This window comes from Schistocerca serialis, chromosome 1, assembly GCF_023864345.2.
Source record: "Schistocerca serialis cubense isolate TAMUIC-IGC-003099 chromosome 1, iqSchSeri2.2, whole genome shotgun sequence".
NCBI lineage: Eukaryota > Metazoa > Arthropoda > Insecta > Orthoptera > Acrididae > Schistocerca > Schistocerca serialis.
Window position 1 is genome coordinate 355,569,257 of NC_064638.1, and position 13,155 is coordinate 355,582,411.

A 13,155-nucleotide genomic window follows, 5' to 3' on the forward strand; every position below is an offset into this window, starting at 1 on the left:
CAAATATGTGACTTACCAAACGAAAGTGCTGGCAGGTCGATAGACACACAAACATACACACAAAATTCAACCTTTCGCAACAAACGGTTGCTTCATCAGGAAAGAGGGAAGGAGAGGGAAAGACAAAAGGATGTGGGTTTTAAGGGAGAGGGTAAGGAGTCATTCCAATCCCAGGAGCGGAAAGACTTACCTTAGGGGGGAAAAAAGGACAGGTATACACTCGCACACACACACACATATCCATCCGCACATACACAGACACAAGCAGACATTTGTAAAGGCATAGAGTTTGGGCAGAAATGTCAGTCGAGGCAGAAGTACAGAGGCAAAGATGTTGTTGAAAGACAGGTGAGGTATGAGCGGTGGCAAATTGAAATTAGCGGAGATTGAGGCCTGGCGGATAACGGGAAGAGAGGATATACTGGAGGGCAAGTTCCCATCTCTGGAGTTCTGACAGGTTGGTGTTAGTGGGAAGTATCCAGATAACCCGGACGGTGTAACACTGTGCCCAGATGTGCTGGCCGTCCACCAAGGCATGTTTAGCCACAGGGTGATCCTCATTACCAACAAACACTGTCTGCCTGTGTCCATTCATGCGAATGGACAGTTTGTTACTGGTCATTCCCACATAGAAAGCTTCACAGTGTAGGCAGGTCAGTTGGTAAATCACGTGGGTGCTTTCACACGTGGCTCTGCCTTTGATCATGTACACCTTCCGGGTTACAGGACTGGAGTAAGTGGTGGTGGGAGGGTGCATGGGACAGGTTTTACACCGGGGGCGGTTACAAGGGTAGGAGCCAGAGGGTAGGGAAGGTGATTTGGGGGTTTCATAGGGATGAACTAAGAAGTTACGAAGGTTAGGTGGACGGCGGAAAGACACTCTCGGTGGAGTGGGGAGGATTTCATGAAGGATGGATCTCATTTCAGGGCAGGATTTGAGGAAGTCGTATCCCTGCTGGAGAGCCACATTCAGAGTCTGATCCAGTCCCGGAAAGTATCCTGTCACAAGTGGGGGACTTTTGGGGTTCTTCTGTGGGCGGTTCTGGGTTTGAGGAGATGAGGAAGTGGCTCTGGTTATTTGCTTCTGTACCAGGTCGAGAGGGTAGTTGCGGGATGCGAAAGCTGTTTTCAGGTTGTTGGTGTAATGGTTCAGGGATTCCGGACTGGAGCAGATTCGTTTGCCACGAAGACCTAGGCTGTAGGGAAGGGACCGTTTGATGTGGAATGGGTGGCAGCTGTCATAATGGAGGTACTGTTGCTTGTTGGTGGGTTTGATGTGGACGGACGTGTGAAGCTGGCCATTGGACAGGTGGAGGTTAACGTCAAGGAAAGTGGTATGGGATTTGGAGTAGGACCAGGTGAATCTGATGGAACCAAAGGAGTTGAGGTTGGAGAGGAAATTCTGGAGTTCTTCTTCACTGTGAGTCCAGATAATGAAGATGTCATCAATAAATCTGTACCAAACTTTGGGTTGGCAGGCCTGGGTAACCAAGAAGACTTCCTCTAAGTGACCCATGAATAGGTTGGCCTACGAGGGGGCCATCCTGGTACCCATGGCTGTTCCCTTTAATAGTTGGTATGTCTGGCCTTCGAAAGTGAAGAAGTTGTGGGTCAGGATGAAGCTGGACGTTCACCTGCCACCGTACCTAAAACCTCTTTCATCATTACCTTAGCCAGCTTCATCCTGACCCACAACTTCTTCACTTTCGAAGGCCAGACATACCAACAATTAAAGGGAACAGCCATGGGTACCAGGATGGCCCCCTCGTACGCCAAACTATTCATGGGTTGCTTAGAGGAAGCCTTCTTGGTTACCCAGGCCTGCCAACCCAAAGTTTGGTACAGATTTATTGATGACATCTTCATGATCTGGACTCACAGTTAAGAAGAACTCCAGAATTTCCTCTCCAACCTCAACTCCTTTGGTTCCATCAGATTCACCTGGTCCTACTCCAAATCCCATGCCACTTTCCTTGATGTTGACCTCCACCTGTCCAATGGCCAGCTTCACACGTCCGTCCACATGAAACCCACCAACAAGCAACAGTACCTCCATTGTGACAGCTGCCACCCATTCCACATCAAACGGTCCCTTCCCTACAGCCTAGGTCTTCGTGGCAAACGAATCTGCTCCAGTCCGGAATCCCTGAACCATTACACCAACAACCTGAAAACAGCTTTCGCATCCCGCAACTACCCTCCCGATCTCGCGCACACACACAGGATATGTGTGTGTGTGCGCGAGTGTATACCCCTTCTTTTCCCCTAAGGTAAGTCTTTCCGCTTCCGGGATTGGAATGACTCCTTACCCTCTTCCACGTGGAATGTTTCCCTCTATTATATTCCTATTACATTTATATGTTGTCAAGATCCTCTCCTTGTAGGAATTTACTAATGAGTAGTCTTTCTGAAGTACAATGTATGTAATCTGGTGCTATCTAAAGTCATGGCTAGCAATGACTCTTGTTTGATCAATTTCATGTATGACAAGAGCCTCTTAGCTTTAGCTGATTATTGTGGCATCGTGTGATGTAATAAGTGAGTATGTTTGCTTCACAAATATTTTCCTATTAATATTTTATTATGTTTATAAAAAATTTCTGTAACTGGTGTATACATTTATAGGGCCAATACTTCTGAAGAAGATATTTTTAAAAATATCAAAACCATGGTCAAGGAATAAAAACCTTTATTTGCAACTGGTTGACTGATTTTTCAATGTATTCAGAATTACACAGTTGCTGTTTCGCAACCATGTTTAAGATTTTGAAGCTCAAGCAGTACTCGGGAATGGGTCGCTCATGTGTTGTATAAGCAGTCTCCTTTACAGATGATTGACAGTTTCCTAAAGTCGCCCCAATGAATTGAAGTTGACCATTCACCTCCCTACTACCATCCTTAGGTGCTTGCTACATTTCATATCATTTTGCAACATTACAACTGGATTTTTAATTGAAGTGATTGTGTCAAACAGTACACTACTACTAACACTTATTTGAACATTGAGGGTTTGTTTTTCCTACTGTTCTGCATTACCTTACATTTTTCTTATACACTGAAGTGCCAAAGGAACTGGTGCAGGCATGCATATTCAAATACAGAGATATGTGAACAGGCACAATACGGCACTGTGGTCGTGCAAAGCCTGTATTAGACTAGTGTCTGGTACAGTTGTTAGATTGGTTGCAGATGCTACTGTAGCAGGTTATCAAGACTTAAGCAAGTTGGAATGTGGCGTTATAATCGGTGCACGAGCAATCGAACACAGCATCTTCGAGGTAGAGATGATGTGGGGATCTTCTTGTACAACCATGTCACGAATGTACTGTGAATACCAGGAATCCTATAAAACATCAAATCTCTGACAACACTGTGGCCGGAAAAAACCCTGCAAGAACGGGACCAACGATGACCAAAGAGAATCCTTCAGTGTGACAGAAATGCAACCCTTCTGCAGACTTCAATGCTGGACCATCAAAAAGTCTCAACATCTTTGTTTTCAGATATATAAATGTAATGGACATCACAAGATAAAATATTTGCCTAAGATACATGTACCTTATGCCAGAGATTAAGGCCAGCTGCTACAAATATACGGACTCAGGCGAACAGGAAAAATTGGGCTACAGAGGGTGCTAAATACATGCGCATAAGGACTGCGCTTTGGTTGTGTTGAACAACAGCATGTTATAATGAAGTAAGTACGAAAATTCCTCTACAGGGCTATCAAAAATATAAATATTTAAAGGTTTACATTACATATAAAATTACAAATACATTTGCTGACAGTGTAGTATTGTACATAACTTCATTATGCAAAAGGTAGAGTTCTGTTTACAAGAGATAACTGTTACAAATGTAATGGGGAAAGAAGAGAAAGTATAAGTTAAAATAATATTACTAATAGGAAAAAACTTCTGCTTAGCACTATAGAAGCTTAAGCGATAAGAAAAATGGGAAAGCAGTGAGCCCTACACAGGGTGTCCCATTTATCTTGACCACCCTCTAAATAACTGATACTCCAGAAGCAAATTACAAAATGTTTCAATTCAAGGAAGTGTTCTTTAGCCGCCAGTGGGAATCAATCAGCATGATTGGCTTCGTTGTAGTTTCGTTTTTTACAAGGATATGAACAGCGGTATGACTTTTTTAATGGCACCTTGTATTTTTTATTCGGTAATTCATTTCCTCTCCTAAAGACCTACTCAAAAAGGTATCACCGTGTACCATTCACTGAAACACAACATTATTAATTACATAACACAAAACTGATGTTGACACTCCCAGTGCTTAGTGCAGGTACTCGGAGTAATGCGTCCATGTGCTGATGTTGACAGAGAACAAATGTAAACATAAGGAAAATGCACACCCTCCACCATCGTCAGTTGAAGAGATGTGCGAGTAGAATGTACACCAATGAAGAGAAGGTAGAAATGCTATTCATCTATGGGGAATGTAAGCTAGCAGAACAGTAAATGCAATACTGTTTTCTTATGTATGGGTACATTTAGTACAGTAGTTTAGTCCTTTTAGATACCCTTGTGTAGAGTAGGTAAACAGTAAAGGCTGTCCTTCCCACAAACTGCATCGACATAACATTTCTTTTATTGTTGTTGTTGTTGAAGGTAGGCGAAATGCTACGCAGGCAATGGAACTGTACAGAGAGCGATATCCTGACAAGAATCCACCTTCCCAACGGATGTTTTCTCATCTTGTTGCGATACTTCAGGAAACAGGAAGTTTCAATCCACGACAACGCAATTGTCATAGCACTCACACAAATGAAGCTGGTGAAGTTACTGTTCTCGCTTCTGTTGCTACGAGTCCACGTGTGAGCACACAACAGCTTGAACATGAGACTGGCCTTCCTAAAACCAGTGCACATTGTATTCTTACATGTCACTGGTTCCATCCTTACCATGTACACCTACATCGAGAATTGCATGGGAACGATTTCCAGAATCGTGTACAGTTCTGTCAGTGGGCACAGCAGCTAATCCTCGCCAACCTGAACTACTTCCTCAATGTTCTATTTACCGATGCATGTTCCTTCTCAAACAAAGGACAGGTAAATACAACGAACATGCATTATTGGTCCAGCGACAACCCATGATGGCTTAGTCAGGTGGAACATTAGCATCAATGGAGGGTTAATGCCTGGTGTGGGATGTTTGGTGCTACAATTATTGGCCCTTATTTCATCAATGGTTGTCACGGCACAGCGTATGCCAACTTCCTCAGATGAATTCCTCCTCCTCTTCTGGATGAAGTGCCGCTAAGAACCAGAATGTTTATGTGGTATCAATGCGATGTATGTCCAGCACATAATGCCTTGCATGCACATCATGTTCTGAATTGAAGGTATCCTGCCAGATGGATTGGTCGAGGAGAAACAGTTACTTGGCCTGCTAGGTCTCTTGATTTAAATCCTCTGGACTTTTTTTCTTTGCGGATGCATTAAATACATTGTCTATTGCAATATTCCAACAACTCCAGAGGACACGCAGGAACATCTCGTGCTTGCTTGTAATTCTCTTCAGCAGGCAACTCTGGAAGCAGTAAATAATTCTTTCAATCAATGAGTGTGCCAGTGTATCTGTGTCCAGGGTCACCACTTTGAGCACCTTTGAATGTTGCACTCCTGGGCAATAGTACAGGAGAGTCAAATCCAATTTTGGTTTTACTTGGTTTTCATTTGTTTTCTGATAACTCCAGCAAGTGGACGAGTTTGTGATCCCGGGCTCAAACTCAATGTTATGTAATTAATAATGTTGTGCTTCTGTGAATTGTACACTGTGCTGTATTTTTGAATAGGTCTTTAGGAGAGGAAATGAATTACTGAATAAAAAAGTATAGGGTGCCATTTAAAAAAGTCATACCACTATTCATATCTTTGTAAAAACCAAAGCTACAATGAAGGCAACCATGCTGACTGATGTCCCCCCAGATGGCTAAAGAACATTTGCTTGAAACATTTTGTAATTTGCATCTGGACAAACAGTTATTTAGGGTGGTCAAGATAAATGGGAGACCCTGTATACATGTGCATAAGCACTGCGACTTGCTGGTGTCAAGTATTTTTTTGAGAATTGTGACATCATGTGATGTAACAACTGTGTACGTTTACTTCACAAATATTTTTCTATTAATATTTTATTATGTTTGTAAAAAAATTATTTTGTAACTGGTCTATACATTTTTAGGTGATTTTTCAATCAATACTGCTTGAGTGTTTGGGAGCCCCATCAGGTTGAACTGAAGGAAGATATCGAAGAAATTCAGGTGGTGTACTGCTTGAGCTGTTAGCACTAGGTTCAAACAAAAATCAAGTACTACAGAGATGCTTCATGAGCTCAAACTGGAAATCCTTGGAGGAAAGATAATGGTCTGTTTGCTGAACACTATTGAGAAAATTTAGTGAACCAGTATTCGAACCTGAATGGAAAACAATTCTACTGCCACCAAAATACACTTTGCATATGGTCTATGAACATATCATAAGAGAAATCAGGGCTTGTATGGTGGCATACAGACAGTCGTTCTTCCCTTGCTCTATTTACAAGTGAAACAGGAAAGGAAATGGACTAGTAGTGGTACAAGATACATTTCACCATGCACCATACAGTGGCTTGCAGAGTCCATATGTAGGTGTAAGATCATGCACATGAGCACTTATCCAAATCCCCTCCCATTGTGTTTCTCCCTCTCAACACCCCTTCTACCTTCTCACTGCTGCTAGTCCTCTAGTCAGGATGCAGCAATGGGAAATACAATACCTGTGTGTGTGTGTGTGTGTGTGTGTGTGTGTGTGTGTGTAAGGAGTGAGAGAGGGGGATGGAGGAGAAGGGAGAAAGTGTGAGAGAGAGAGCTAGTCTTTTTGCCAAAATCATAAAACTTTTTTGCTTCTTATGTTTTATTATTCTTTCCCTCACACACAAGTTCTCCAAAGTGACTAGGTACTCAAATAAAAAAGTCATGAAAAAATGATTTTTTTGAGAATTGTTGGATTTATTTAGAACATCTTTTCAAATTCCAGTAACAAAAAACACAGTCAGATAGAAATAAATAGTGCATTAACAACATAATCAATCAAGGAACTGTGCAAAATTTAAAAAGAAAAACTGAACTGTGAGAACTGGAACAAAAAGCTTAAATTTCTATTAAAAATCATACAAACAGTCTAAGTGATACTAAAAAGTTAAAAAAAGGTTGACAAACAGAAAGAAAATTGTAAACAAAATGATTTTCCAATTTAATAATCTAAAAGACACTGCATAATCACTTAACCATAAAGAATAAAATCTACAGAATAGTATACACAATCATGTATGTTCACTTTAAAATTAGTAGGTCATGCAACTAATGAATTTAATTATATTTAAAGACATAATAAACATTGAAAATAGATATAAATTACACTTAAAAAGAGAAGAGAAGAAGCAAACACAAATACTTATTACAATTTGTGTGTCCAAACAGAGAGCTTACAGAAATTTACAATTTAAAAAGTAACCTCACAAAATGACTAGAAGCATCACAAAAGGCTTCTATTTTAAAGCCAACTGAACACTGACAGTTTATGACTAGAAAAATATCAAATTAGGATCAAAGCTCCAGTTTTATAGTGCTCGCACAAATGCGACAACATATTGAAGAACAATGGTGTGTAAAAAAAAAAAATCAAGCATTTTAGTAAATGACAATTGCTAACAAAACAAAAAAGCTAACAAAAAAACAGCAGTGAAGGAGTCAAATATGAAACCTATCATGAAACATTAACATCACTCATGTTAGTTTCTTCAACCGCAGCAATCTTTGGGCTATACAGTCTTTACATCAGATGTATGAAATTTTCTTGCAAATTCACCCTTACAATAAACTTTCAGTACTGATACTCACAAATGGTCAGTTTGTTTTGAAATAAAAGATCTGTAACAATGCAGAAGAGGCGTGGGTACTGGAAGTAATGAGGCAAGTATCACATCATTCTTTACAGTGAATAATCCTCCTCACTAAAGCCAAAGAACACTAATGATGAACAACAACATTATGATAGAAATGAATTTGGTTTCTGACATAATGACTTGTTCCTCTAAACTATTCTGTTAGGAATTTGAAACAAAGAAAATGTACAAAATCTGTTGTTATAATTTTTATGAAAAATCTCCAAGGAAATGGTTGTCAAAATGTGCATAACTGATTGCAGATGAGAACTGCTTATTTCTCCTACCCCGTACAAACTGTGAGATGGGCAAGAATGACATTCTTGCATTAAAGCCAACAAAAAGGAGAACACACGAGAAATTCCCACATAAAGCTTTATAGAGAAGATTTACAAAAAATCTTCAGTACAGCTATGGGTGCACATATGGCGACCTCGTATGCAAACTTGTTTATGAAGGACCTGGAGGAGTTCTTCCCAACCATTAAAACTGCTACACACATCCATCTGTTGAAGACACATTGATGATACATTCATCAAAGGGACTCAAAATATGTCCTCATTCCTGTTCTACCTTAATGCTTTCTCATTATCTATATCAGCTGGTCCTCTTTGGCTCAGTTAGCTGCTATTATGTACATACACTTCGATCTGTGTCTGTCTTTGTAGCTGAGTGGTCAGTGCGGCTGACTGCCATGTGGTTGACCTATGTTCAATCCCTGGTACTGTTAGGATTTTTCCTTGGTGGGAAGACTGGTATGGGGTGCATGCAGCCTCATGAGGAGAAATGAGGAGCCACCAAACCACTTAGCAGCGATTCCAAAGTCAATAAAACCCACGACAACCAGGAGAGTGGTGTGCTGACTACACACCCTTCCATACCGCATCTAATGCCATTGTCAGAGGATGACATGGCGGTCAGTCAAACCCGACTGACCCATTAGGGCCAGAATGAAGAACTTTACCTTACGTTACTTCTATCCTTGGTTCTATAAAAATTTCTCTCCACATCAAATCTGCCAACAATCAACAATACTTCCACCATGTTATCTACCTTCCATTTGACAATGAATGGCCTCTCCCATTCACTCTTCACAGCCACAGTGACAACCTAGTTCCTTACTGAGAATGCAAAACACTGTCACCCCACCTGACCCAGTTGCAGAGCTCCTGTGTAATATCCTCTCAAACTTATAATATTTCAATCACACTTGCTACCCAAATGTTAAGGAACATTAACTTGGTGTGGAACTGCATCTCCATGAGATCCATCTTAGCTCTCCCAAATGGTATCCCATCCTCCCCCCCCCCCTCCCTCCACAAACACACACACACACACACACACACACACAATCTAAAAAACCTCTTAGTTTTTTCTCATGTTACTTTTGCATCCAACCTCTTACCACATGGATCACATACATGTGAAGGGTTCCAGTTGAAGACCCACACAATGCATCACACAACATTTGATACTCCCATTCTGCCACAAATATCTTCTATCACATCACAAGCCATGTCACTAGTGCAAGCAATCATACTATATATCAAGTCTGTTACAGCTAAGCTTTTAATGTGAGCTTGGCCTGTAAATAGTTTTTTCATCCCTATGAGTGGCCATCAACACTTTAGTGGCTTCTTCACATACAGATACCTCCCCCCCCCCTCCCCCCAACACACACAACAAAATGGGCCTCTGATCCATGGAAATACTATGTATCTTTTTTTCCTTGATGTGCTTGTCTACCACTTAATGCCTCAAAGGTTGTCTTGGTTATTCTTTTGATTTTATTTGAAGAGAGGTATGGAGATATGGTATACTGATGTGGATATATCATGAATTTTGTCTCTAGTTTTTAGTAAAAGCTAACTTTTGGCATATATCTAACAGAATGGATAAAACAATAAGTCAGAGGTAGAGGAATTCAAGCTTATAAACAGTCTTACCAATAGTCATTTCCATACCATTTTTGTGAATGGATGAGTATGGTCTGAAAATGATAGTGAAACAAAATTTATCCTCCACCAAACATAAAATCCTGTAACAAATATTCTAACTTGATAATAAACCTTTATACACTATTTGATATCCAGAAATTATCATTACTCACAATTTTTATTGGAATCTTTCAGTTTCAGGTGAAGCAATGAAACTTTGATGCACTGATATAAATGAGATGAAACTGTGACAATCATTCTCAATAACAATCAAATTGTAAAACATACAGAAATATAGTTGGAAAAGAGAATTCTTCAGAAACCATGTCTGTACATAAAATGTTTTGTTTCCTGTCACTCTCTGTAAATTCAAAGCTACTAACATGATCTAACTAATGAGTTAACTCCTGCTCTTCTTCAAGTAAGCAATTTGCTCAAGTAGTCAGTATGATACATTATTAGATCATGCCTTCATTTTCCTCAGACAGAAATATTCACTCTGCTACCAAAATACACAAAAAAGGTAAGTCCATATCACTACAAGCCTAAATTCTTTCTACTTGCTTCATTCTTACAGTACCTACTAGTTAACTCTGACAAGTGAACAGTGGGAACAAGAGTTTCTCAAACAGTAAATGAAACACTTTTATTTGAGAATACACACCATTTACTATCTGTAAGATAGTTTCATTTACAAGATCAGTGAAATGCCTTGCATTTATATCTGAATGTATCACATTACAGTTCCTAACTTTTTTGTCACTGTTATTATTTCTATACTTTCCAACTACCATGCAAAAGTATAATACTTATGTCACTACATATTACAGTTTATTTATCCATAACAGAGTACAGTATTGATTACAACAAAATAACAACACTCCTGCTTGTAACAATGCTTATGAATATATGCATACAATTCAGAATAAAAAATTATTTAGCATTACATCATGCATGGAATTTATCACCACACTTCTGAAAAAAATTTTAGAGAGCTCACTTTTATGAAATTTTAAACTTTTTTTCAGAATTAAGATTTTTCCACAGAAATTAACACATGCCAGAAAATTTCACCAGGTATTTTTAACACAAAACATTTTTTAAATTCACAAACAAGTATTGAAGATGCTTGAAAATGATAGCTTCCATTTTAACAGACTTTAATATCAGTAACGCAAAAGAGAGTACAAAACAGAAGCTATACAGTAATTAGTTAACAAGTTTTGTGATAAAGGTACTGTAAGCAACAAAGAACATTTTAAGAGATGTCTGTTGCCAATTAGAAATGCATTAACAGTAGATCAATTACTTTCTTGCAGATGATACTTTAGCTTATTTACAATTATCTGAATCAAACAACTGAAAATCCAGGATGGAACAATGACAATATTATGAAAAGGATAGCTGCTATACACCATAGCAACAAGTTGGTGTGTGTGTGTGTGTGTGTGTGTGTGTGTGTGTGGTGAATAGCAACTATCCCTACCATAATGCAATTAACTGAATGATATTCAGAGTTCTACCACAAAAATACAACTGAATATCAGTGTTCATTTCATTGATGAAGTCAAAAATCATGTTTGAAATGGTACACACTTTTAATTTGTCCATCTCTCCAAATTTCAGGTAACGGAAAAATGACAAACACTAATGTCATCTATTAAGAGCATTCTGCTCATTAACCTTGAACTCACCCACAAGATGATGTTCATAATCATCATACAAATCCAATGAGACATTGGTATAAAAAATCAAGACAATAACAATTTACCAAACTTATTTCGCATCATTTTCAGAGGAAAAAAAAGTTACTGTTTCTACACATAATACACACAAATGATGTTATTTGTTATAGCTGGTATTTAACTTGCCAGTAAATCTCATTAGAATAATATTAAATTAAGCTGTACTTACAAACAAACACATATTGACACAAAGTTATGAAGGACATACTGTATTAACCCAACTCTAAAATGGATTTTTCTACTCAAACACATGGATACTTACAATTATGAATGTTCAACTGATCTCACACACATTTTGACATTAGGTTAATTTTAGTAATGAAGCAGAGGCCACAAAACATATGTAGGATGTTTGGTCTAATAGAAACCATTATTTGTGAGTGGCATCAAAAGAAGAATACCTGTTCTACACGGAAAACTTAGAGGGAACCTAAGCAGGACAGGTCATGGTAACACGTTGTACAATATGCACAGCAGAAAAACAACAAAGGGTTTCCTACCATTCAAAAAATTACCAGAATGAAGGCAGTGGGAATAAAACAGAATTTTCCTACAGTAAGTGTCTAAATTCCCAAGAAATCTTTTCATCATATACAGGTCATCTGATTGTCTTACAATCAGGTAAATACAGTACTTATACAGTCAGTAATGAAATGAATCTTTGAACTGTGTTAACAGCTTTCACTGATTCAATTACAGAGGCACTCTAACAAGTACAATTACAAAGCATGGATTACTTCATACCAACTTAAATATGTCTGGATGATATAATGGCTGTATAATCTTGTTTACTACTGAATTTTCTATGTCCAAACATCATATAGTTACAAACTCAAATAAAGTACTCTACATGCTTGACTACTGCAATCTTACTTTGCATTTTTAAATTTATTTTTCTCTTTAAGAGTTTGTTTAGAATAGCACATAACACATTTTATTTTGGGTTTAATGAATACTAAAATTGCAGAGATCATGATCAAATCCATACCACCAAAAGTCTGTGGTCTCACATTCATGTTAACTAAAATAGGCAGTTATGTCTCAATAGTATAAATGAGCCTTGCATGGTAAAAAATGTTCCACAAGAACCAGAAAAAACTGTAAACAATCTGAAAGCAAGATGAAATTAGTAAAGATAAAAAGAATATGAAATTTAAATAGCAGTTTTGGTCACTATTTTCTACCAGCACTATATAAAACTTATTAATGAGCCAAGTATGACAACACACACACAAGAAAGGAGTGTAGTATTACCAGGTGACATACAGTCACCAAAAATAACTATATCCAGATATAAAGTTTCATAGCAAAATTAAATGTCCTTTTTACCACAGACAAGTTTCGTTCCACATCTTTTGATGCTAAAAATGATATCTAAAATTTATTTGCATATAATTTACATGATTGTACAGAGTGCTATGTTTTTTCGATTCACAGTTTAAGATTGAATGAAAATAACAAACCTCTTTTTCAGGAGCAACAAACATAATTAATTTTCCATAACAAGAAGCAGATCAGAATTTAGAAAAA